This window comes from Pan paniscus, chromosome 1 (genome assembly GCF_029289425.2).
Source record: "Pan paniscus chromosome 1, NHGRI_mPanPan1-v2.0_pri, whole genome shotgun sequence".
Lineage (NCBI taxonomy): Eukaryota > Metazoa > Chordata > Mammalia > Primates > Hominidae > Pan > Pan paniscus.
In genome coordinates, this window is record NC_073249.2 from 22702315 (window position 1) to 22729540 (window position 27226).

The 27226-nt window shown below is 46.7% G+C and overlaps 2 long non-coding RNA genes across 2 annotated transcripts in view; one reads left to right on the forward strand and one right to left on the reverse strand.

Moving 5' to 3' along the window:
- The window catches only part of LOC117977320 (uncharacterized), an 81522-nt gene that overhangs the window by 32567 nt on the left and 21729 nt on the right, over positions 1-27226 (forward strand). The window lies entirely within an intron of this gene.
- LOC129396441 (uncharacterized) lies at positions 19409-26975 on the reverse strand. The gene is made up of 3 exons (XR_008623684.2): positions 26847-26975; positions 26336-26438; positions 19409-21882 (listed from the first exon to the last, which is right to left on the reverse strand). It is a non-coding gene; the product is annotated as an uncharacterized LOC129396441 (long non-coding RNA).

Consider the following 27226-nt stretch of genomic DNA (forward strand, 5'->3'; position numbering starts at 1 on the left):
CAAGTTTTTGGGCTCTATCCTTGAAATACAGTCATGTGGTTCAGGACTTGTGTTGGGTGCTGAGTGAGAAGCCGGGTTGAAATCGGGCCCATGGGTAATAGTTACTGTTGGAGTTTCAACAAAGAGTGAATAGAGCTGGAGGAGTCGAGCGGCAGGCAATAAGTGTGAAAGATGTGAGGAGGATATTAATGCTTGAAGGTTGTGAGACCTGTAAAGGCTAAGTGGAGCATAGCCTGTGATTTTGAAGGCCTCTAGAAGTATTAAAGCAGTGGCTGCCACCACACACAGACATGAGGGCCAGCCCAGAACTGTGAGGTCAAGTTGTTTTGATAGAAAGGCAACAGGTCGTGGGCCTGGCTCCTGTGTGAGGATTCCAGCAGCACAGGCTTGTATTTCAGCTGTGTGTAAGGAAAAAGGATGGGACAAGTCGGGGAATGCTAGTGTGGGAGCTGTCTCCAGGGCCTTTTTGAGAGAGCGAAAGGAAGAATAGGGAAAAAACTTAGGGTCTATGGGATCAGTTAAGTTACTCTTTGTGAGCTTGTAAAGTGGTTTGGTTAGGATAGCAAAGCCTGGTATCCAGAGTTGGAAATACCAAAAAATGCCTAAGAAGGAAAGGAGTTGTTGTTTCGTGGTGGGGATTGGGGTCTGGGAGATTAACTGAACACAGTCTGCAGGAATGGCACACGTATGTTGATGGAGGATTATACCAAGATAGGTAACGCTAGGGGAAGAAATTTGTGCCTTGGAGGGGATACTCAGTACCCCTTTGAGTAGAGATGTAGAAGAAGCAGGATAGTGTCCTGCTGGGAAAATTGGTAAGAGGGGCTGCAAAGAAGAGGATCATCAAACTATTGAATAAGGTGGGAGGCAGACGGGCGAAAAGAAAGCAGATCATGAGAAAGGGCCTGGCCAAAGTAGTGTGGGCTGTCCCTGAAGCCTTGGGGCAGAACAGTCCAGGTGAGTTGTTGGGATTGGTGGGTGTCAGGGTCAGTCTAAGTAAAGGCGGAAAGAGGCTGGGAGGAGGGATGCAAGGGGATAGTAAAGAAGGTGTCTTTGAGGTCGATAACAGAATACTGAGTTGTGAAAGGGGGTATTGAAGATAGGAGGGTTTGGCACTATAGGATGGATGGGAAGGACGATTTGATTAATAAAGTGAAGATCCTGAAACAACCTGTATGACTTGTCTGGTTTCTGGACTGATAGGATAGGGGAGTTGTAAGGAGAATTTGTAGGCTTTAAGAGGCCATGTTGTAACAGGCGAGTGATTACAGGCTTCAACCCTTTTAAAGCATGCTGTGGGATGGGATATTGGCATTGAGCAGGGTAAGGGTGATTAAGTTTTAATGGGATGGTAAGGGGTGCATGATTGGTCACCAAGGAGGGAGTAGAGGTATCCCATACTTGTGGATTAAGGTAGGGAGACACAAGGGGAGGATGCGAAGGAGGCTTTGAACTGGGGAAAAGGGTGACAATGAGGTGTGGCTGTAGCCCAGGAATAGTCAGGGAAGCAGATAATTTCGTTAAAATGCCTCGACCTAATAAGGGAGCTGGGCAGGTGGGGATAACAAAAAGGAGTGCATAAAAGAATGTTGTCTAAGTTGGCACCAGAGTTGAGGAGTTTTAAGAGGTTTAGAAGCCTGGCCGTCAATACCCACAACAGTTATGGAGGCAAGGGAAACAGGCCCTTGAAAAGAAGGTAACGTGGAGTGGGTAGCCTCCGTATCGATTAAGAAGGGGACGGGCTTACGCTCCACTGTAAGAGTTACCTGAAGTGTCTGTGATGGTGCAGGAGGCTTCCAAGGCGATTGGGCAGCGTCAGTCTTCAGCCACTAAGCCAAGAAAATCTGGGAAGGAGTCAGTCAGAGAGCCTTGGGCCAGAGTTCCAGGGGCTCTGGGAGTGGCTGCCAGGTGAATTGGACAGTCCGATTTCCAGTGGGGCCTGCACAGATGGGACATGGCTTAGGAGGAATCCCCGGCTGCAGGCATTCTTTGGCCCAGTGGCCAGATTTCCGGCACTTGAAGCAAGATCCTGGGGCAGGAGGTCCTGGAGGAACGCCTGGCCATTGTGGTTTAGGCGTTTTGAAGTTCTTGTGTGCTGGAGATGTGGCTGGGGTTTCTCTCACAGCAGAGACAAGTAATTGCAACTCAGAAAAATGTTGCTGCTTGGCTGCCTCTTCTCTATTATTGTACACCTTGAAGGCGAGGTTAATTAAGTCCTGTTATGGAGTTTGAGGGCCGGAATCTAATTTTTGCAGCTTTTTCTAATATCGGGAGCAGATTGGGTAATAAAATGCATATTGAGAATAAGACAGCCTTCTGGCCCCTCTGGGTCTAGGGCAGTAAAACATCTGAGGGTTGTTGCCAAATGGGCCATTAACTGTGCTGAGTTTTTATATTTGATGAAAAAGAGCCTAAACGCTAACTGATTTAGGAGAGGTCGGATAAAGAAAATGGAGCATTAACCTTGACTATGCCTTCAGCTCCAGCCATCTCTCTAAGAGGAAAATGTTGGGCAGGTGGGGGAGGGCTAGTCGTGGAACAAAACTGTAAGCCAGACTGGGTGTGAGGAGGGGAGGTGATAGAAGGATTATAGGGTAGGGGAGTGGAGGCTGAGGAAGAATTGGGACCTGGCTTGGCCTGGCGAGGAGCAGCCTCGGGATGAGGGGAGAGGTCAGATGGGTCCATAGAAAAGGATTCAGAGGACTCAGAGCTTGGGGTGGAGACTGAAGGAACAGACAAGAGAGAGAAAGAAGAAAGATTTGGGACGAGTTGCATTGAGAGCAGAGACTAGGGAGGGACCGATGTGTAAAGAATCCCTGGACGTCAGGCACCTCAGACCACTTGCCCATTTTACGACAAAAATTATCTAGATCTCGTAGGATGGAGAAATTGAAAGTGTTGTTTTCCGGCCACTTGGAACTATTTTTGAGTTTGTACTGGGGCCAAGCGGTATTACAGAAGAAAATAGGACATTTAGGTTTTAGGTCAGGTGTTAGTCAAAGGGGTTTTAGGTTTTTAAGAAAACAGGCTAAGGGAGAAGAAGGGGGAATGGAGGGTGGAAGGTTGCCCATAGTGAAGGAGGTAAGTTTAAAGAGGAAGGTAGAGACATGGAGAAGTGGTGGGGGAGGTGGGGGGTGAGCAGCCCTGGGCTGTAATGTGGGTGAGCAGCCAAAGCAGGCGTCCCCATAATTGACCTGCCACCAAGTGAGTGTGGGTGAATGATCAAGGCAGGCGTCCCCACGGAGATCAGACACCAATGGAATGTGGGTGAATGATCAAGGCAGGTGTCCCCATGGAGATCAGACACCAAGGGAAGACTGTCTTCCCAAATCTGTGACTGACGTTGGAGTTTTTGAGTTCGCAGATAAAATGTGTCTCCTTTGTCTCTACTAGAGAGGAAAAAGAACTGGAATTGGAAGGATAGGGAGATTGAAGGGTAGCGAGAGAGGCTGGAGAAGAGAGTGAAGAGACCACTTAGCTGATTTGAAATTGGCAAGATATTCCTTGGGCTGGTCTGAGGACCCAAGGTCATACGTGGATCTCCTCACGGAGTGAGGGTGAGGACAGGGGGCCGGTCTCCCAAAGGAGTCCCCCGTCCCAGGTTTCGGCACCAACTGTTACACTTGTCTGTGTGAAGAGACCACCAAGCAGGCTTTGTGTGAGCAACAAGGCTGTTTATTTTCACTTGGGTGCAAGTGGGCTGAGTCCAAAAAGAGAGTCAGCAAAGGGAGATAGGGGTGGGGCAGGTTTATAGGATTTGGGTAGGTAGTGGAAAATTGCAGTTAAAGGGGATTTTCTCTTGCAGGCAGGGGCAGGGGTCACAAGGTGCTTGGTGGGGAGCCCCTGAGACTCACTGTCCAGGAGAAGGAATGTCACAAGGTCAATTGATCAGTTAGAGTGGGACAGGAACAAATCACAATGGTGGAATGTCATCAGTTAAGGCAGGAACTGGCTATTTCACTTCTTTTGTGGTTCTTTAGTTGTTTCAGGCCATCTGGATGTATACGTGCAGGTCACAGGGGTTATGATGGCTTAGCTTGGGCTCAGAGACCTGACAGTCATAAACCCATAAATGTAAATATAATGTTTCCCTGAGTTCTGTGAGCTGCTCCAGCAAATTAGTGGAACCTGAAGATGGAGCCATGGGAACCTCAGTTTATAGCTTAATTTAGAGCTGTTCATTGAAGGACAGGTTAAAGAACTTGGGGCTTCCAATTGGCTTTGAAAGTCGGGGGGCAGTCATGGAGACTGATCCCTCACCCTGCAGGATCTGACACTCAGGTGGATAATGTCAGAATTGAATTGGAGAATACCCAGTTGGAGGACCAAGTGGAGGTCCACTGCAGAATTGATTGTTCGCTCGAGGTGTGGGGAAAATCCTCCCCACAGCTGGTGTCAGAAGTGTGTTATGAGGCTATAATGGGAGAAACTGAGTTTATTTCTATATTCTCAGAGTCGGTTGAACTAGGACCCCTTACCCCTGATGTAATTTTCCACCCACCCAGCCTCACCTTGCTCTTTGCCTGTAGAGTCCCAGTTGCTTATGCTGTATTCTGAATTGAGCCCACTTCTATACTGAGGACCTGTTTCCCCTACTGCAATGGTCCTGAATGCAGTCTCCTCTTACCATGTTAACTACCACCCGGCTCTGGCATTTCCTTGACAGCAGCACTGCCTGTGGAGGTTGCTCTGAGGGGGCTCCTCTGGTTTGGACATAGGGTTCCTGCCAGGCTGTCATTACGGCGGCCTCCCTAGTTCATGGCCCCGCTGCCCCTGAGCTAGGGGTTTGTGATTGGGACCACGCAAGGCACTGGACACTAGACATGAACGTCGCTCACAGGTTTCCCTGCTGCTGGAAAGTGAAAAACAAACGATGTCAAGCCTGTGTCTCCATTTCCACATTCTTTTTTTCCAAATTTGTTGTCCTCTCCTGCCTGTACCTGATGGTTTCAAGGATGAGTGGTGGTGACACTGTTTTTAGGGGTGGAAAGAACACACATTTATCTCATTCGTAGCTTCTTTCACCACAATTTCCAAGCCTGAAAAAAAAAAAAAACAACACTTTAGGCCGGGCACAGGGCTCACACCTGTAATTCCAGAACTTTGGGGAGGCTGAGGCAGGCGAATCACCTGAGGTCAGGAGTTCAAGACTAGTCTGACCAATGGTGAAACTCCATCTCTACCAAGAAATACAAAAATTAGCCAAGCATGGTGGCACGTGACTGTAATCCCAGCTACTCGGGAGGCTTAGGCAGGAGGATTGCTTGAACCCGGGAGGCAGAGGCTGCAGTGAGCAGTGGAGTGGAGGTTGCACTCCGGCCTGGGAGACAGAGTGGGACCCTGTCTCAAAACAACAACAACAACAAAATAACCACATTCCTGCCTGGATGATTCAGAACAGGAACAGTGATTCACCTGGATCCTAGGGGAGGGCTGAGTTCCCTCCTTCTTTGAACCATCTTCCTTCTGTCCCAACTTTCTCCTCTAGGCCCCCAGTAATAATCCCTTCAGAACAAAGGTCCTAAAATGTTTATTTGCCTTTGCTTTCCTCTTTCTGCCTGTGCCATCCTCCCTGACTTTGTCTGATAAGCATTCTTTCTTGTGTACTTTTATTTAAAATTGTTTTTGAAATTCCAAATGATTTCATGTTAATATAAAATACTTAAAAATATATATCCCCAAATGACTATAACTCCTATTGATGACATTTCTAAATGCGCAGTACTCTCTGGTTATTAAATTACAGTCCCTTTCTAGCCTATCTGTCCCTCCGCCTTTTGTTTTTTACTTTATTTATTTTAAAATTTTAATTGTGATAAAATACACATAAAATTTACTATCATAACCATTTTAAGTGTACAGTTTTAATAGTATTAAGGAAATTTACATTATTGTGCAGCCATCACCACCATCCATCTCTAGAACTTTTTAAAGAAAATTATTAAACATTTTTTTTTTTGAGACAGGGTTTTGCTCTTGTTGCCCAGACTAGAATGCAATGGTGCAATCTCAGCTCACCGCAACCTCCGCCTCCCGGGTTCAAGCAATTCTCCTGCCTCAGCCTCCCAAGTAGCTGGGATTACAGGCATGCGCCACCACTCCCTGCTAATTTTTTGTATTTTTAGTAGCGACAAGGTTTCTCCATGTTGGTCAGGCTGGTCTCGAACTCCTGATCTCAGGTAATCTGCCTACCTCAGCCTCCCAAAGTGCTGAGATTACAGGTGTGAGCCACCACGCCCAGCCAAATTATTAAACTTTTTAAAGAGCAGTTTAGTGTCACAACTTTTAAAGGAACAGTTTTAGGTTCACAGAAAAATTGACAGCAGAGTACAGAGTTCCCATGTACCCACTATCCCCACAGGTGCACAGATCCCCTGCTTGACATCTTCCACCAGAGTGCTGCACTTGTTATGATCAGTGAACCTACACTGACACATCATTATCACTCAAAGTTCTCCAGAACCTTTCATCTTGCATAACTGAAACTCCATCCCCATTGAACAATAACTCCCATTCTCTTCCCCCCAGCCCCTGGCAGCCATCATTCTGCTGTCTGTCTCTATGATTTTCATGACTAGGTATGTCATATAAGTGGGCTCACACAGTATTTATCTTTTTGTGTCTGACCTAAATTACTTAGTGTAATGTGTTCTCAAGGTTCATCTGTGTTGTAGGATTTGTCAGAATTTCCATCCTTTTTTTTTTTTCTTTTTGGGACAGAGTCTTGCTCTGTTGCCCAGACTGGAGTACAGTGACACAATCTTGGCTCACCACAGCCTCCACCTCCCAGATTCAAGCGATTATCCTGCCTCATGTCACCACGCCCGGCTAATTTTTGTATTTTGAGTAGAGACGGGCTTTCACCATGTTAGGCCGGCTGGTCTTGAACTCCTGACCTCATGATCCATTCACCTTGGCCTCCCAAAGTGTTGGGATTACAGATGTGAGCCACCGTGCCAGCAGAATTTCCATCTTTTTTTTTTTTTTTTTGAGGCAGAGTTTTGCTCTTGTCGCCCAGGCTGGAGTGCAATGGCATGATCTCGGCTCACCGTAACCTCCGCCTCCCAGATTCAAGCGATTCTCCTGCCTCAGCCTCCTGAGTAGCTGGGATTACAGGCGCCGCCATCATGCCCAGCTAAATTTTTGTATTTTTAGTAGAGACAAGGTTTCACTATGTTGGCCAGGCTGGTCTCGAACTCCTGACCTCAGGGATCCACCCACCTCAGCCTCCCAAAGTGCTGGGATTACAGGCATGAGCCACCATGCCCGGCTCAATTTCCATCCTTTTAAAGGGCAAATCATATTCCTTTGTGGGTATACACCACATTTTGGTGATCTATTGTTCTGTTGAGGGACATTTGTGTTGCCTCCACCTTTTGGCTATTCGGAATGATGCTGCTATGAACAAAGGTGTGCAGCTATCTCTTTGAGACTGTGCTTTCAACTTTTGTAGTTACACACTCAGAAGTGGAATTGGGGCCGGGCACAGTGGCTCACGCCTGTAATCCCAGTGCTTTGGGAGGCCGAGGCAGGCGGATCACATGAGGTCAGGAGTTTGAGACCAGCCTTGCCAACATGCTGAAACCCCGTCTCTACTAAAATACAAAAATTAGCCGGGCGTGGTGGCAGGTGCCTGTAATCCCACCTACTCAGGAGGCTGAGGCAGGAGAATCGTTTGTACCTGGTAGGCAGAGGTTGCAGTGAGCCAATATTGTGCCACTGCACTCCAGCCTGGGCAACAAAGCGAGACTCCGTCTCAAAAAAAAAAAAAGAAAAAGAAAAAGAAGTGGAATTGCCGAATTGAATGGTCATTCCATTTTTAATTTTTTGAGGAACTGACATACTGCTTTCCACAGCAGCTGTACCATTCTACGTTTCCATTAACAGAGGACAAGAGTTCCAATTTCTCCATCCTCACCAACACTTATTTTCTTTCTTTCTTTAGTTTTTTAATAGTCACCATCCGCATGGGTGCGAGGTGGTATACACTTTTGCTTTTTAGCTTTTATTAAAAGCCTGGTGTCTTTCGGTCACAATCCTTTTCTTCAAAGCCTAACTGGGCACTTCAGTGTTCAGCTGTATATTTCCTTTCTTGAAATATGTACAGTAGGAGTATGTTTTCTCTCTGACTTAGGGAAAACTGAGTTGATGTCTTCAGGTGGGGGAACAATTAGCCAGCAGAGACATCTGCCCCCTCAGAGAGTGCCTGGAATGATTCAGCCAAATTTTCTGACTTGCAAGGGGTCCTTTTCTGCTATTAAGGCTCCTGAGCACCCGTCCCAAAGTTGTATGTTCCCTCAGAGAACAGCTTTCCCAGATGGAATCTTGGTGCAGCTGTCGGAGGTGCTTGGGTACCCTTCCACGTTATATGTTATGTGCATGTGAATTTAGTGACAGGAACCTTGGTCTCACTGAGAAGTAATGAAAAGGGTCTAAAGTCTGTGATGCTAGGCCAGGGGCAGTGGCTCACGCCTGTAATCTCAGCACTTTGGAAGGCCAAGGAGGGTGGATCACCTGAGGTCAAGAGTTTGAGACCAGCCTGGCCAACATGGTGAAATCCTATCTCTAATAAAAATACAAAAATTAGCCGGGCATGGTGGTGCGTGCCTGTAATCCCAGCTACTGGGGAGGCTGAGGCAGGAGAATCACTTGAACCCAGTAGGCAGAGGTTGCAGTGAGCTGAGATCACACCATTGCACTCCAGCCTGGGCGACAGAGCAAGACCCCATCTCAGAAAATAAATAAATAAATAAATAAATAAGTAAATAAGTAAAGAAATAAAAGTCGGCCAGGCGCGGTGGCTGACGCCTGTAATCTCAGCACTTTGGGAGGCCGAGGCGGGTGGATCACGAGGTCAGGAATTCAAGAGCAGCCTGGCCAAGATGGTGAAACTCCGTCTCTACAAAAAATACAAAAATTAGCTGGGCATGGTGGCAGGCGCCTGTAATTCCAGCTACTCAGGAGGCTGAGGCAGAGAATTGCTTGAACCCGGGAGGCGGAGGTTGCAGTGAGCTGAGATCGTGCCACTGCACTCCAGACTGGGTGGCAGATCAAGACTCTGTCTCAAAAATAAATAAATATAAAAATCTGTGGTTATAGAAGGTAATCATTATTACAACATTATACATTACAGCAATGTATCCTACAATTACGTTGAAGTTCGTAAAACACAAGTGGCACAATTTTTCCTTTTGGAGCCTCAGTCAGGGGTCTTGAGGCGGTGTCCCCAGGGGCACACCCTTTGGTTTCCGCCTCGGAGTGCTCAGCCCCAGCCCAGTGCCTCTGACCGGAGACCAGGGCCGCGAAGCAGCTTCTCTCCCGCTAGAGGGCGCTGGGCTCCTTGGTTCAGATCGTCTTCGGGACTCCAGGGAGGCCTCTGGCTCTCTTCCGGTTTGACTGGGCCTCCCGGGCTCTATTTTTAGGCCTCTGTGTTGGCCTTGGGCGTTCAGACCTGGAGACCCCGCTGAATCAGGGAATAGCGTAGTCTCTCACAGGATATGAGTGGTGACCCCTCAGGAGTCAGGGTCCCTGTGAGGGTGGGGTCACCGTTCACAGAGCACCCAAGGACCACGCAGGGGAGGTGGAGGGGCGGAAGAAGGCTTTTTTCTCACGTTTCGAGATTCGTTCTCACATTCGTTCTCAGACTTTGTTCTCACATTCTTTTTCAAAAGGAAAATAAAATTTTAAAAGAAAAATGCTAGGGACCAAAGAAAAACGTATTCATCTACATTGACTTCTATGGTACTTCCTGAAAAGTTGAAAATTGTGTGGGAGGCGCAGGAAGCCATCCCTTCTGCTTCCTCACTTGCTGGTGCGACCTCCTCGCAGCGTTTGGGCTCTGCAAGCTTTCAGCGGCACCAGTTCTGAGAGCAGGCGCCCAGGCCCCACCCTCAGCGCTTCCCACTCCATAGAGCCGGGTGTGGCCCAAGAATCTGCCTTTTTTGGCAAACACCTCGTTGGAGTCTCAGGCGGGTAATCCTCAAACCACACTTTGAGGCACTTTCCACGGGGCTCATGTCCTCTGATGCTGTTTGCTTACTTCTTACAGTTCTCACAGAAATTTTACACTCCCAATAGGAAGCCTCCATGCAGGAATTCCACACGTTTTAGTATTTTAGACTACCGGTTCCTTCTCCTCTGTGCGAGTCCCCAGGCAGGCCCTATCCTGAGTTCTGAAACGTGGTGGTGTCTTCAGCAACCCCTCAGTTCTAACCCCTGCTTCCTCAGTTCTAACCCCTGCTTCCTCAGTTCTAACCCCTGCTTCCCATTCCCGACCCTCAGCCTCCTATTTCTGATGCTCCGGGGCTGCCCTGAGCCTGGCAGCCTTCTAAATTTCTTTCATTTATTGCACTGAGCTCTTGGAAGAAATCTTCCCTCCTGCGATAGAAGCCCTTAAGTAAGAGTCTGGCTTTCCCTCTCTTTCCCTAGTATCAGGGTCTCACTCAACTCCAACTCCAAACTCACAAACGCACACATGCTGTGTAGCTGCAACAACTGTGACTGTTCCCCAGGCATACTCCGGCAGCTAGACAGCAGCTAATGTTCAGGTTTGTGCAGTGCGTCCTGCTTTGATGGTGCTGGGTAAAAGCTGAGGTCACCGGGCCTGGCGGCTCATGCCTGTAAATCCCAGCATTTTGGGAGCCCAAGGTGGGAGGATCGCTTGAGCCCAGGAGTATGAGACCAGCCTGAGCAACATAGGGAGACCCCATCTCTACAAAATAAATTAATAATGTAGCTACGCATGGTGGTGCGGGCCTGCAGATCCAGCTACTCAGGAGGCTGAGCTGGGAGAATTGCTTGAGCCCAGGAGGTTGAGGCTGCAGTGAGATGTGATTGCACCACTGCACTCCAGCCTGGGCGACAGAGGGAAACCCTGTGTCAAAAAAAAAGCTGAGGTCAACGAATTTAGGAATCAGTCATTACCCCACCCATGTCTGAGACAGCTGGGAATAGAACATATTGAGCAAAAATCCACTTTGGAGGCCGGGCGCAGTGCCTCACGCCTGTAATCCCAGCACTTTGGGAGGGTGAGGCGGGTGGATCACGAGATCAGGAGTTCAAGACCAGCCTGGCCAAGATGGTGAAACCCTGTCTCTACTAAAAATACAAAAATTAGCCAGGCACGGTGGCGGGCGCCTGTAATCCCAGCTACTTGGGAGACTGAGGCAGGAGAATCACTTGAACCCGGGAGGCGGAAGTTGCAGTGAGCCGAGACCGCACCATTGCACTCCAGCCTCGGCGACAGAGCGAGACTCCATCTCAAAACAACAACAACAACAACCACAACAAAATCCACTTTGGAGAATTTGATGCAGAGATGACAGGTAATTGGGAGAGGGGCTCCTGGCACCTCTGAGACTGACACAGATGGTATCTTTAAGACACACAGCTGGACAAACTACTGCCTCTTCAGCATGTATGAGAATGCCGGCAGAAGCAGACATCTAATTTCCTCCACTTCCCAGCTTTGATCACCTTCTTGCTCAATTTGCATGCTAATTACTAAGTCTCTGGTTAGCAGCCCCTAGCTATCTGCCCTAGGTCTGCTGTCAAGCTCTCACATCAATTCTGTCACCAGTTTGACTCAACTATCAGGGTCAGCCTCTTGGAAGGGCTACTCCCGAGCCTACAGTCTGAGAGGCCACCCCACCCGCCCCCATTCAAGTATCAACTCCCCAGTGCCAATGGCAGCCATCAAAGAGAGCTGTCTGTCAGCACAGAGAGGTCCAGGGTTGTAGGAAGGGGGCTCACAAGTTGGCCTGGCCCTAAAGAAGGTAGGTACCAGGGCCCAGGTTTCAGACCTTGGTCTTGCATGCCGAGAAACTCTATTTTGTCCATGGCTCTGTGGTGCGGGGACTCAAGAAGCTCACAAGAGAATGATGCATAAAGCCATCACTTAAAATGAGAAATAAGATCAGATATTTGTGTCCGCATGACCAACCAAACAGGCAGGGGCAGGGCGCCGGGGGCTTTCCTTGGTGGTCATGGGTCAGAACAAGTATGGCAAGAGGTAGATTCCAGTGGAAATGGCACGGCTCTCTGCCTGCATTCAGTCAGCCAATACTCAGCTGGAATCTTCCCCATGGCTACACCAGTTATTAATGGCTGGCATCTGTTCAAATTTGTCAGTGTCTTTGCCACATCAGACCAACTGTTGTAATATCAGTTACATATTATTGCCATCACCTTTAACAATAGGTGCACATACACCTGCTGGAAGAGTCGGTTTTTAGTAGGCTGACAGCACTGTCTCTCCCCTAGACTGACTACACAATTCCTTAGGTGAAGTCCTGATTATATAAGTAAGCAACAAGAGGAAGGGGCCCCAGGTGGGGAAGAACAATGAACAATCGTTCTGAGAAACACAAATCAGAATCACAAACAATGGCCTGTTCTGGGGGCACAATGTCCTCATTCAGCACATAGCCCCCTCCAGCACGGCCCTGTAAAATTTCCTTCCAGGCCCCCACCTCTTGGCAGACAGACGCTTCTCTGCTGTGCTGCCCATTGCAACGTTGCAAGGTATTTTCATACTGCCTCTTATAATCCGCCTTTCTTTACCTACAACTGTCTTGGTAAATTCCTTTACCACCTGCGACCATGGCCCCAGATTCGTACCCGTGCCATATTATACTTTAAGAGGTTCTATTCATTGGTTAGCTACCAGCATCTAGCACATAGTAGATGCTCAACGGCACAAATCAGCGTTCATGATGTTGAGCTCAACCGACCGCTAATGCCTAGATGGACTCTGCCAGTTTGCCTCCATGCTTCCCTTTTCCGAGCCTCCATGGTTGACTACTCTCAAAACTGTGACATTCTTTCCTTGCATCTGCCAGACTCAGGTGACCTTGCTGGCTCAACAATGAATATTTCACTGAGCACTTATTATATGCCAGGCTTTGGGGATATGGCAGTGGATAAAATAGTCACAGTTCCTGCCTGCTAAAGTCTCACATCTGAGGACGGAGTTAGGCATTAAACACAGGAGATGAGGAGTGTGGATGGAGAAGGATCCAGGCTGTGGGAGCACGTGGGAGACGGATGGGGTAGTCTCCTGGAGGAAGTGATGTTTCAGCTGAAGTATCAGTGAGTTGGGGGAAGGGAAAGGGGACAGGGGAGATGAGAAGATGAGTAATTCGGGCACAGCAAACAGCCTTTACAAAGACTCACATATGGGAAAGAGTAAGTTGGGGTGGCACAGCAGGAACGGAAGAGGTGGGCCAGAGATGAGATGAGGATCGGGAGCATGGTGGCCAGGGGAGCACACCTTGTAGACCTCTAACTCTGGGCAGCAAAATTGACCAGGGGCTCCTGCCACTCACACCAAAGCCAGGCTTCCCCTAGGGACAGAAATCCTTTGTCGCTAGCTTTGGCTCAAAGATTCCATGGTGGTTTGCTGAACTTTCCTTAGACTTCAGGGTCGGCAGACTACGTCTACCCTCCACTCTCACCTTCCCCTTCCTGTGGGGCCAGACTCACATCACACTGGATGGGTCTCCCAGACTCCTGCAGCTCCCTTCCACATTTCTATCACAATTTCCCCAGAAAAAACCCTTGCATGCAGGCGTGGTGGCACACACCTGTAGTCCCAGCTACTGAGGAGGCTAAGGCAGGAGAATCACTTGAACCCAGGAGGCAGAGGTTGCAGTGAGCCGAGATTGCACCACTGCACTCTGTGTCTGCTTCTGGGAGGATCTGAACTAACACAGGAGGCTTTACCCTAATGGTACTGTAAAGCCATTGAAGAGCTTTAAATGAGGAAGTGACATGATTAGATTAAAGCTCAGTCTGGCTGCTGGGTAGAGAATTTGACAGAGGGGACCAAAAGTAGGGGCGGGAAGGCCCATTTGGAGGCTGTTACAGTGATCCAGGTGAGACGGCTTGGAGTAGGGTGTGGGAGAGGAGATTTTAAGCTGTGGTTGAATATGGGAGATACTTAGGAAGAAAAGATGGCACTTGGTGTTGGATTGAATGTGGAGTGTGAGGGAGGAATTGAGGATGATTCTAGGATCCTGGCTCATGGGACAAGAGGGAAAAAGCTAGAGTTTGGGAGTTGTATCCAGCTCTGCTCAGGGAAAAATGCAGAATCTGGCCTGTAGAAAGGTGAGTTCTGTTGTCAGTCAGGATGGCTCACTGTCTTCCCTGCTACCTGGGTGAAACACCCCTTGGCAACACCCACCGCCAAGTTCATGTTCATGTTCATGTTCACCGAACAGCGTTCTGATTGTTCATTTGGCCACACAGGTGTTCAAACACCAGGCAGACCCTTCTGGAAAGGAATAGTGCCCGATAAAAAGGAATAAATGAATTCATTGGAATTCCAGTTTATCCGACAATGTCGCCGGTATCTAGTGGTTCCAAGCTAACATCTCCAAGTCTGAGATACTGGCAAGGATGAAGCCCAGACTCTGGTAAACTCACCAGAGGAACTCTGGTCTCAGGGCCTTTGTGTAGACAGCCAGCTGGCCTTCCTTAGAGACACACCAGGGCAGGCTGAATAATGGCCCCGAATATGTCCACACCCTGAATCTCTGGAACCTGTGACCATGTTACCATAAAGGGGACAGTGCAGGTGTGATTGAGTCAAAGACCTTGAGGTGAGGGGGCTCATCCTGAATTATCTGGGTGGGGCCAATGTAATCTCAAGGGTCCTTATAAGAGGGAGGCAGGAGGATCTGAGAGAGTAATAGGAGATGTGATGACTGAAACAAGAGGGGCCATGCAAGGAAGGGGCCAGGAGCCAAGGAATGCAGAAGGCCCCAAGGAGATGAAAAGACAAGGAAACATTCTCCTAGAACCTCCAGAAGGAATGCCAGCTTGCCCACACCTTGGATTTGGCCTAGCAAAACTGATTTTAAAATTCTGACCTCCAGAACTACAAGAGAATAAATTTGTGCTGTTTTAAGCTACTGAGTTTGTGATAAGCTGTTACATCAGCAGTAGGAAGCCAATACACTCCAGCTGCACCATCTCACCTTTTTAAAAGACAAGTAGGAGATTAAATATATATATCCCTATTATATTGTATATTATATATAATATATATGCCTATTTTTAGACCACAGTAACTAAAATGAGGGAGCCATGTAGAATAAGCATGTGTCATATTTGCGTATGCTTAATATCTTTTGAATAAATTCCTTTCCTATTTTTAGGCACTTCCAGGCCATGCTGCATTTCCCAGTATCTCTTGCAGCTAGGACACAAACACTTGACCCGGGCCCCCCCACCGTCATATGCACCTTAGTGAGAAGGCCCCTGGAGGATTCCTCTCCCAGGGGCTCTGTGGAGCAGTCACTGAGATCTCAGGGGCAGCAGGGGCAGAGGTCCTGGCTGTGGTGTCCCATCTCAGTATCTAAAGTGTGCACCTGCACTCAGCAGTGGTGGGAGGATGATCTGGGTATTGTTCCAGGCTGTAGAGCCTTCAGGCCTGATTTGCTGGCCTTTCTGGAAATCCTGTGAGCCACACAGTATCCTTCTATGAATCTGTTTGCTACTTAATCTTGTACTGTGGATTCTTTCATTTGCCACTAAGAACTCTGACTGCTACATACCTTATGGCAAGGCTGTCAGTGTTAGTGCTGGAAGGTGAAGAATTTTGCTTTTCCAGACAGCCAGAATCATTCAGCAAGATCAGGAAATGGAAGCCAAAGTGCACATTAGTTTGTAATTACAGCTGCAGAGCATCCCAGCAACCACAGAACAGCTGGTGCTCTTTAGTCCTAGAGTGGCCATGGAGGGGGACCATGTCCAGAGAATAAGTGACTATGGGGTTTCCAGGTGGGCTTCAGAAGGGCCCATCTAGGAGAGGTGAGGGATGACTGGCATAGTTTCCTCAGATGCAGGTGAGGGAGGTGCTAGGAGCACTCTCTCAGAGCCACTTTCCCCCAGGGATAGCCAGTTGCTATTTCAGTTTGGGGAGAGGTGCCTGAAGTCCTCCTGGCTTTCCTCTCCCTCCCCTCCCTTCCCGTCCCCTGAGTCTGGGCCAAGAAGGCTCACAGATGAGGAGCCAGATGTGAGCAGAGCCTTGACACACAGCCGCTTCCAGGAGCTCGTGCTCGTGTCATCAAGGAGATGACAGATGTGCCTTCCTCCTTGGGTCAGGTTCAGATGAAGTCATCCTTTCCCTCTGGACTCTATCAGGATTAGCCATTGGTATTTCTGAGTCACTTCACAGTTCATACGCACTTTGGAAACCAGAAGTATCGTGTGAAAATCTCTGCAGATGAGATTTTTATCCTGGGCCTTTACTTTTGAGGATGCTCTTGAGACACTGAACCAAGAACATTGACCAGAACATTGAATGTTATTTTGAGGATTTTGAGAATTAAGAAGCATAAAAGGAGAAACACAATGGTGATGAATGTGTTCAGGAGGCCATAGGGGTTGCAGCTACTATAAAATCAAATCCGTGCCTCTGAAGTGCTCCCACGCCCTCCGGGGGATGCTGTTTATGAGTTTTCTTGGATCTTACAAGGGGCAAGTAAGATTGCCTCGTCTCACACAGAGCTTCCTTTGAAGAATGCTAATCCTGTGAGGACTTTTCCTTCCACGATATTGTTGAGGAGGAGTTTTCTGATTACCATTGCCTGAAATGGCTTAAGGCTAAAATATCCTAACCCAAAAGTCTTTAGAAAGGGAAAAGTTAAGACCTTGTCAATAATTTATAATCTAGTGGTAATCAATATGTTAGTATTCAATCGGATTGTTTTCAACATCCCTTCAGCAGAACAATTTCCCAAGAAATGTGTGTCCATAATTATGTTTTTATGGGGGAGAGGGTTAAGGACATTCATTGATGAGGAAATTACATTAGGGAGAAACAGACCATTCACAGGGAGCCCTTTGTCGAGCAGAGCAAAGCTGGAAAGCTGTCATAGTGAGGACCCGTCCTTCCTTCCTTGATGGTGTGTGTGTTTTATCTATTATACTGGAAAATGTAGCTCTACAGAGGGTTTGCTCTGAGCATGACTCTATCAATTGAGAGCTCAAGTAGAATTCTGATAGAAACTAAGATTACAATGTAATACAAAACCAGTGACCTGTGTTAATTGTGCGTTGCTGATATGGCTGCAATAAGTTGAATTCATTGCTGATGTGGGTCCAACAACTTGGTGTACATAGTGAACACAGGAGACCAAGGGCTGTCCTTCTCAACCAAGGGCTCCCTGAGTGATGCCCTCTTGTCCCCACAGCCACTCTTCTCTCCCGTGGGAAGATCCCTGTCCCTTCTCATTTCTTGGGCAAGTATATTGCTTTCCCAACATGGGCATTATTGGCCAGCTTCTGTACTCCTCAAGAAAATCTAAATATTATTATCTCTCCTGCCTTCCCAAGACAGTTTCTTTCCCCAGAACTGAATTTCAGAGCTCGGTAATCCCTGGCACGGTCTCCATGAGTCCAGATGGGATACACTTTACAGATAGACCTGCACACCCCCTTCTATGCACCTCACTCCCTTGACACTTCTTTTTTGTTTGTTTGTTGTTTTGAGATGGAGTTTCACTCTTGTCACCCGGGCTGGAGTATAATGGCGCAATCTCTGCTCACTAAAACCTTGCCTAAAACCTGAGGCAGGTTCAAGCGATTCTCCTGCCTCGGCCTTCTGAGTAGCTGGGATTACAGGCGCCCACCACCACGCCCAGCTAATTTTTGTATTTTTAGTACAGACAGGGTTTTCACCATGTTGGCCAGGCTGGTCTCAAACTCCTGACCTCTGGTGATCCGCCTGCCTCGGCCTCCCAAAGTGCTGGGATTACAGGCGTGAGCCACCACGCCCAGCCCCTTGACACTTCTTGACACTGTTCAGACCCCACATAACGTACATACTTGACTGGGATTACCTGCTTTGCAGGACCTTGACTCCTGAAGCTAGGAAATCCCTGGAGACATCTGTAAAGGTCACCAATTAGTTTTCTCCAATGTTGGCTCTAGTTTAATCCCAAATGGTCTAACACAAGTGACCCCCACATTTTTTGTTTGTGTCTGCTTTGAGGTGACCCCAGCTCTTCCCGCACCCAAGGAAGCAGGATGTAGCCACTCTTCAATAATCTATAAAATACCAAGAATACCAAAAATCACCTACTCAGCATTCTGAAAATGATAGCAAACGTTTTGTAAGTACAATTGCAGCAGGGGGACATGGTCACATTAACTCGCATCCTGCTTTGGTACTAACAAAACATCCCCTTTAGCTCTTTGCTTCCTTTCCCTCCCCAAAGGAATTTGCTATTGTTTGTAAATATAGTATACCCCTAACACCAGCTTTATTTAACTCCACTTCACATTTTTAGCCTTTCTGAAAATTCATACTAGGTAGGTTTTACTTTTTTTGAAACAATTCCATTGAGGTAGAATTTACATACAATAAATTGGACTGGTAGGGTCAGGCTCAGAGCACTGTTTTATTTTTTACTTTATTTTTTAAAATTTTTGTGGGTACATAGTAGGTGTATATATTTATGGGATACATGAGCTATTTTGGTACTGCATGCAATGCATAATAATTAAACCATGGAAAACTGGGTATCCATCCCCTCAAGCATTTATCCTCTGTGTTACAAACAATCCAATTATATTCTTTTAGTTATTTTTTGAAATGTACAATTAAATTATTATTAACTGTAGTCTCCCTGTTGTGCTATCAGATACTAGGTTTTAATTCATTCATTCATTCTTTTTTTTTTTTTTGAGATGGAGTTTCACTCTTGTTGCCCAGGCTGCAGGGCAATGGCGTGATCTCGGCTCACCGCAACCTCCGCTTCCCAGGTTCAAGCGATTCTCCTGCCTCAGCCTCCTGAGTAGCTGGGATGACAGGCATGCACCACCATGCTCAGCTAATTTTGTATTTTTAGTAGAGACGGGGTTTCTCCATGTTGGTCAGGCTGGTCTTGAACTCCCGACCTCAGGTGATTTGCCCGCCTCTGCCTCCCAAAGTGCTGAGATTACAGGCATGAGCCACCGTGCCCGGCCTTAATTCATTCTTTCTATTTTTTTTGGTACCCATTTATTATCCCTACCTCTCCCCACCTTGCCCCCCGACCACCCTTCCCAGCCTCTGGTCACCATCTTCTACTCTTGCTCATGAATTAAATTGTTTTGATTTTTAGATCCCACAAATAAATGAGAACATTGAGCACTGTTTTAAGTGAACAATTCAGTGAGTTTTGACAAATGTATATGCCTATGTGACCACCATCATATTCAAGATATAGAATGTTTCTGTCATCCCAAAAAGTTCTCTCATGTCTCTTTGCTGTCAACCATCCTCTCCACCCTCAGCTCCAGGCAACTGCTGATCTGCTTTCTGTCATTATTGTTTCATTTTGATGGGCTTTAATTTTAAGGAGAATATACTGTAGCCAATAAAATGGAGTTCTGCTTGCTTCTGCTTGACACCCTGCAAGGATCCACATGAGAAAATGTTAACATTAAAAACATAGCAATTGTATGTCATCTGAGCCACACAACATTGATCCTTTGCTGAATTCTTTTCTTTCATTAGTGTAATAAATTGTTTTCAAAGATGGCGCCAACAATTCCTCCCTCATGCCACCCCTCCCATCAAGAGGTGGAGTCTGTCTCCCCTTTCTTTGAACCAGAAGTGATTTTGTTACTTGATTTGACTGAAAGAATGAGAAAGAAGGCTGGACGTGGTGGCTCTTGCCTATAATCCCAACACTTTGAGAGGCTGAGGCAGGTGAATCACTTGAACCTGGGAGTTCATGGCAAAACCTTGTCTCTACAAAACAAAAAATCCCCAAAACACAAATATTAGCCAGGCATCATGGCCTGCACCTGTAGTCCCAGCTACTCGGGAGGCTGAAGTGGGAGAATCGCTGGAACCCAAGAGGTGGAGGTTGCGGTGAGCCAAGATTGCACCACTGAACTCCAGCCTGGGTGACAGAGTGAGACCCTATCTCAAAAAAAAAAAAAAAAAAAAAAAAAAAAAAAGTGATGCTCTGCCAGTTCCAGGCTCCTGCTTTACAAAGCTTGAGAATGTCTATTTGGCCTATTGGGATTCAGCCACCATGTAAGTAAGCTCAAGCCAGACTGCTAAATGATGAGAGACTCTGTGGAGAGGGAGCGCTCAACCAGCTCCCTGCTCCTCAAGCCACCCCAGCTGAGGTGCCAGACATGTAAATGAAGCCATCTTGTGCATTCCATCTAAATTCCAACTAAAGCTCCCAACTAAATGCAGCCACACAAGTGACCTTGAGCAACTCAGTACAGAGCAGAAGAACTGCTCAGCTGAGCCCAGCCAACCCCCAGAATTGTGAGAAATAATAAATCTTTGTTTTAAGCCACTGAGTTTTGGGGTAGTTTGTTATACAGCAGTAGATAACTGAAGCCATCGGGAATGTTGATGGAAGGTAATGCCCTCCTAGAAACACCTGAAACAACATCAGCAGAGGGAAAGAACATGCGGCCTCCATAATACTGTGAAGCAGTGACTGCCCCTTTGTGAAGTCCCAGAGGGCGGTCATTAAACCAGCTCCTTCCAAAGGAAGCAGAACCCAGGATGCAGTCACAGCCAAGAGAGGCTTCTTCAGGGGCTCTCAGGAGCTCAGTGTGGGGAGTTGGCTCAAGGGAAAAAGGGACTCCAGGTCCTCCTCCCTCTCTTTCTTTTTGTGGCTTTCCGAGGGAGAGTCTCACCCAGGTGGGGGGAGTCGTAGCTGAAGAATTTGAGTTTCTAGGGAGACCTAGGATGATTTAAGAGGTTAAGAGCTTCTTAGAGCCACGTCTTCTTAGGAAGACCCAGATGAGAAATGATTCAGGAATTCCCATGATCAAAGGCTAGCACAATCTGTGGCCTGCAAAAGCTACTCACAAAAGTGTTTGTTAAGTCAATAAATTTCTGCTTGAGTTATCTGGATATTCCACAGGCTAATTAGATTTAGGGAATCCAAGACTGGTGCTGAGGTGTCCACCAGGCATGAACAATTCACTTTGACAGTTCCTAGATCATCATGCACTCTGCAGACCAGAGAGAGCCGTAGAAACCTTAATTTGAAGATTAATTATTTAGCCTGTTGTAGACTTAGCCTTCACCTAGCATTTAACTATATTTAACTATATGGTGGGAGCAAGTTTGGGACATTCGTATGAACCCATCATCACTTGCCCTTTCTTTCCTGGAAGACTTGATAATCTTCAACCAAACCTCCAGCTCACGGGAAAAGGATCTCTAGCAGCAGCTTATTTGAATTGAGGAGGACTCCTAATGGGGTGTATGGAAATTGTTGCTCTAGATGTTTGAATAACCAGGTGGTAAAGCAAAGGGACCAGCATTTCCTGATAAATACAAGCAGTCTGCTGCTAGCTGAGGCTGTTTTGAATTGGATATGGTAACAAGAGCAACACCACTTCACCTCTGTCTCACCTGAATTATCCAGCAGTTGGTGAGCCCCTCAGAGGAAGGAAGATGGGGCAGGGGAACTTTTCTGGATCTGGGCCCGAAGGATGCTTCTGCACCCCCAGCTTAATTTTTTTTTTTTTTAAGACAGGGTCTCACTCTGTCTCCCAGGCTGGAGTGCAGTGGCGCAATCTTGGCTCACTGCAACCCCTGTCTCCCGGGTTCAAGTGATTCTCCAGAGTCAGATTCCTGAGTAGCTGGGACTACAGGTGTGTGCCACCATGCCTGGCTAATTTTTGTGTTTTTAGTAGAGACAGGGTTTCACCATGTTGGCCAGGCTGGTCTTGAACTCCTGACTTCAAGTGATCTGCTCGTCTTGTCCTCCCAAAGTGCTTGGATTACAGGCGTGAGCCACTGCGCCCCGCCCCCAGCTTAATTTTTCTATGTTTGCAATGGTCATAGCACATCCTCTGCATCTTCGTTGTTCCCTGTGCATGCACTGAGATGAGTTTCCTTAGTGTCACCTGCAGAAAGCAGAGGAAGGAGAAAGAGGTGGGAATATGACAATTCCAGAAGTCTTCCTGCAAGAAGGGCCACAGCTAAGTGACAAAGACAAGGAGGGACAGGGACAGGCCAGCAGTAAATGTGGAGCAGCACCAAGTGCATGCCAAAAAGTCAGAATTTTCACTTTCTAAGTTGGTTTGTGTCTTATTGAATAAATCAAAAGGACTTGACCCTGTGCTTATGCAAGATCTCTTAGTGGCGTGCAAGCATTTAGAAATGCTTGAAGTGCTGCACACATGAAAGGCAGAGTGACTTTGTTATTAGCTCCGTCTGTAACTGGATGACGGCCACACCCTCTGGCATCTGACTGAGTAGGAAAAAGGCCCCAGGGTGTCCTGTGCTGGGGACACCAGGTGACTGTACAGAGTCCATGCCAGCCAGGAGATCCCAGCAGGTGCGAGGCTGATGGGAAATGCGCAAGCTTGGACGGTTTTCCTGCCTGGATGGAGCGTCCGGCTTAGTCACTCTTCCCTCTGCCTGGGGGAGTGAAGTCACAAGCTCTCTGCTCTCACTGTCTTGCCAGCCCTTCTTCTCCCTTCCCTCGGCCCTCTTGCCTTCTCTAGGACCACAGACTAATTGTAACTAGAACCCTAAACACACTTACTGTAAGAGGCTTTCCCTTATAAACATAAGGTTTAAAAAAAGAGGGTCAAATGGCAAACAAACACCCTCAAAAGCAAGAAACAGCTGCATTCTGCAAAGCCAAGCTACTCTCAAGGATTTTTTTTTCTTTTATGGAGACAGGATCTGTCGCCCAGGCTGGGGTGTAGTGGCTGGATCATAGCTCACTGTAGCCTTAAGCTCCTGGACTCAAGTGACTCTCCTGACTCAGCCTCCTGCGTAGCTGGGACTATAGGCCCATGCCACCATGCCCAGCTAATGTTTTAGACAAAATAAGGAGTAGGGTATAATCCAGGGTCAGGGCAGTTACAAAGAAATCCCTACTTGTAGTGCTTTTGTAGGCTGATAAATGATATTGATATTCTTAATGATAACTATAAAATACAGATCTTGAGACATATTTTTTAAACTATTTTTAAATTTTATTACTAATATCTACTGTGTATGCCACCCCCACATCCTTTTTGGAAAGAAATGAGGCAATATTAATAATAAATTCTCATGTTGATTTCAGGTGCTTTCACATACATTATTTCTTTGGTTTTCCCACAGCCTGTTGAGCTGGCAGAGTCTTGAACATATCAGGGACAGCTGTCTCTCGGATTTGTCTGAATCTGTAAGCAGTGTTGGAGCAGTCACCGCCATCAAGGCAGTGGCAGGATGGGTGTGTCTGTCCTGCAGTGCAGGGGTCTTGAAGGCTTTCTTGGGTTTTGCTGGCCCTGTTGGCAGATATTGGCAGATTTTTTTTTTTTTTTTTTTTTTTGAGACAGTTTTGCTCTGTCACCCAGGCTGGAGTGCAGTGGTGCAATCTGAGCTCACTGCAACCTCCTCCTCCCAGGCTCAAGCAATTCTCATGTGTTGGCAGACACTTTCTGACAATGTGTTAGGGACAGTATTTTAATCTCTGTGGCATGTCAGAATGCAGCCTCATTGGGATTCCTTCGATCATTATAAAGGTGAAGGTTACCTTTGGACTCTTCTAGTCACAAGATACAGAAACCTGTTTAAATTGGCTCCAGTAAAAAGAGGACATTTATATCAGGATGTGCTAATGTCTCAAGAACCCAAGGGCAGAAAGAGTCAGTAGTCTTGTGAGAGACTGGAACCAAAACAAATGCACGTGTCACACAGATGTCGCATTTCTGCACCTGTGGGCAGAGAATGTGAGACTCTTCCACAACTAGGGCAAGGCTGGGCCTGATGCTCAAAGTCGAGATCTAGTCAAGCCTTGTTAGGATTTATTTACAAGGATCGCTCAGCATAACAGTGTAGATATTATTGACCTGTTCAGCCTAACAGTGTAGTCCCAACCCAGAAGGGGTCAGGGAGACAGATTTCAAAGACAGAAAAAACACTTTTATATTAATATATAAAAATTAAATTTGTGATAAAACGTAACAAGTGGGAAAAATTATTCAACAAATTGTGCCAATCTCATTTAGAAGTTCACTTTATTTAATACTCCAAAATAAGTTCCAAACTAAAGGGTAAACATTTTTAAAAAGTATACCATAAAACCAAGATAAAATATAACTTAACGTTAATTAAGGGTTTAATGAAAAGAAGGGAATGACTCCTAAACCCAGAAACCACAGAGTAAAAATCATAAAGAAACACTGAGCTAGTTTGACATTTATTGAATACTTCATTGTAAATGGTCTCTATTTTTAAGTACTTTGCCCACATTATCTAATGTATCTTCCAACTTTATGAAGATGGTATTATTATTCTCCTTTTTAAAGCTGAATAAACTTAGGCACAGAGATGTTAAGTAACCTGCCCAAATCCCACAGTAAGTGGTAGAGCCCTGCTTTATACTGGAACTGTCTGCCTCCCAAGCGGTGCTCTGGCCCTCTATGCCCTACTGTCTCCTTATACAAATTCAAATAGATTAAAAGGGCAAAGTTAATTCTATATGTATTTCTCAAGCTGCCCCTAAGGGATGGCCACTCCAGACCATCAAGAAATAAATGAATGGCCAGGTGCAGGCTCACACCTGTAACCCCAGCACTTTGGGAGACCAAGGCAGGTGGATCACTTGAGCCCAGGAGTTGGAGACCAGCCTGGGCAACATAGAGAAACCCTGTCTCTACAAAAAATACAAAAATTAGCTGGGTGTGGTTGTGTGCGCTTGTAGTTACTGGGGAGGCTGAGGTGGGAGGATTGCTTGAGCCTGGCAGGTGGAGGTTGCAGTGAGCTGTGATCCTACCACTGCACTCCAGCCTGGGTGACAGAGTGAGACCCCATTTCAAAAAAAAAAAAAAAAAAAAGAAAGGAAGGGAGGGAGGGAGGGAAGAAGGAAGGAAGGAAAGAAGGAAGGAAAGAGAGTTTCTGATCCTAGCAGGTACTGCAAAGAAGAAAGGAGGCTATGTGATGAATGGTGACCTGGCATGAATTGGGTGGTCAGAGAAGGGTGGATGGGGGAGACTGGCTGGGAGATGGGATATATGGAGTATGGAAAAGGAGGGATCATGAAGGGCTCCTGGGTTTTGGGCAAAGGTGGATTACAGTGCCATTTATTAAGACAGGGAAGGCCAGAGAAAGGACAGCAGGTTTAGGGAGGAAAACCTGGGGTTACATTTTGACATCTTAAATTTAAATGGCCCATTAGATATCCAAGTGGAGTGATAATACATGCTGAGCAAATATCACAAAGCAGTAACCTCAGATATATCTACAAAACCCACTGAACTCCCCACAGATGTGTGGGCAAAGGATGGAAACTGATACTTTAGGAAAGGGAAAATATAGTCAATAAACAGACATGGGAAAATGTTCAGTCTCACTAGTAATCCAAGAAATGCAACTTGAAACATTGATGAGGGAGTACATTCATCCCATGGTAGCCATGGCGGATTGGTTCCAGGACCCCTCAGAGAAACCAAAATTCGAGGATGCTCAAGTCTTTTACATAAAGTGACACTGTATTTGCACATCTTCCCATATACTTTAAGTCACCCAGATAACTTATAATACCTAATACAATATAAATGCTATTTAAATAGTTGTTATGCTAGATTGTTTTTAAATTTTGTATTATTTTTATGGACATATTGTTATTTTTTATGGTTCTTTTCCCAAATATTTTCAGTCTCTGGCTGGTTGAATCTATGGATGTGCAACCCCTGGAAACAGAGGGCAGACTGTATATTTTTAACTACTAAGTTGGAAAAATATTCAACAAATAATAACACTAGCAGAGTCAGGGTGAAACTGGTGCTCTCACATGTTGATGGTGACATTTTACAGTGGTGCAAATACTTGAGAAGGAATTTGGCAAGAGTCATAAAGATTCTTATATTCTTTGACCAATTTTTTTTCACTTTGGGGATTCTATCTTAAGGGAAAGCTACCATGAGCCCATGATATTTATCATGAGGATATTCATAGTGAAAACTCAAAAAACAAAAAGTAGGGGAATGGTTGTTGTATAAATTATAGTAAACCTTCTCCATTCCAGTGTTGTGCAGCCATTGTCTATGTTGGTGGCTTTCCTTCAAGTAACTAACAGAGTGGGGGAAAGTTCCAGCCTCCTGGCAGCTAAGTTGATCCCAATGGAAGCTGAAGAGGCTAGGGAGGCCTCTTGTCATAGGCCTCTTGTAGGGCCTAGGCCTGGGTCAGGGAAGGCTTCAGGCTGGTCCCTACAGCCTGGGACACCTGGAGAGATGGGGCACTGGAGCTCCTGGGATTGGCTGGGATCTCTGAGATGCTGTTTTAGTCCATTCACACACTGCTATAAAGAAATACTTGAGACTGAGTAATGTATAAAGAAAAGAGGTTGAATTGGCTCACGGTTCTGCAGGCTGTACAGGAAGCATGGCGGCTTCTGCTTTGGAGGAGGCCTCAGGGAGCTTCCAGTCATGGTGGAAGGCAAATGGGAGCAGGCACATCACAACTGGAGAAGGAGGAGAAGAGAGAGGTGGGGTAGGTGCCACATACTTTTAAATGACCAGATCTCACGAGAATTCACCTATCATGAGAACAGCACCGAAGGGGAAATCCACCCCAATGATCAAATCACCTCCCACCAGGCCCCACCTCCAACATCGGGGATTACCATTTGACATGAGATATGGGTAGGGACACAGACCCAAACCACATCAGATGCCCAGAAGGCAAGTAGGGTAAGAACCCACCACCTGGAGGCCTGTGCCCAATTTCCACTTTACATTATGAAATTTCCAACAACAGCCGGCACAGCTGCACTGAACTTTCCCTGAGCTGGAGATGGAGCCCAGTGACCCTGTGCTGCCCAGAGAGGGATGATGGGGAACTGGTCAGCTGATGGGAAGCTGATACCCACCCAAGTTACCCCATCACATTCTGCATGTCTCACACCGTCCTCCACTTGGCATGGGGTTCATCTTAAAAGCACCTGAAATCACAAACAAAGTGGGTCAAGGTCATTGCCCTTTTCAGCTACTCAGTAAGCTATTCAAATGTGTGCTGTTCAGCACAACATCACACCGCCAAGCTGCTGCCACCAGTTACCAGGCAATTTCTGTGGTGACTGCTAAAGCTGGCTTGGAATGCATTCTCCAGTCTTTAGTGGTTAGCTGGAAATCAGCAGTCTGCTTGGAGGGGTATTTTATGGGAATCAAATGACCTCCCCGTTTTTCCATTTGTGTAAGCAGGAGAAAACTCAGCCCCCACCTCCTGGAGAGCCTTTGTTCAGCCTCATGA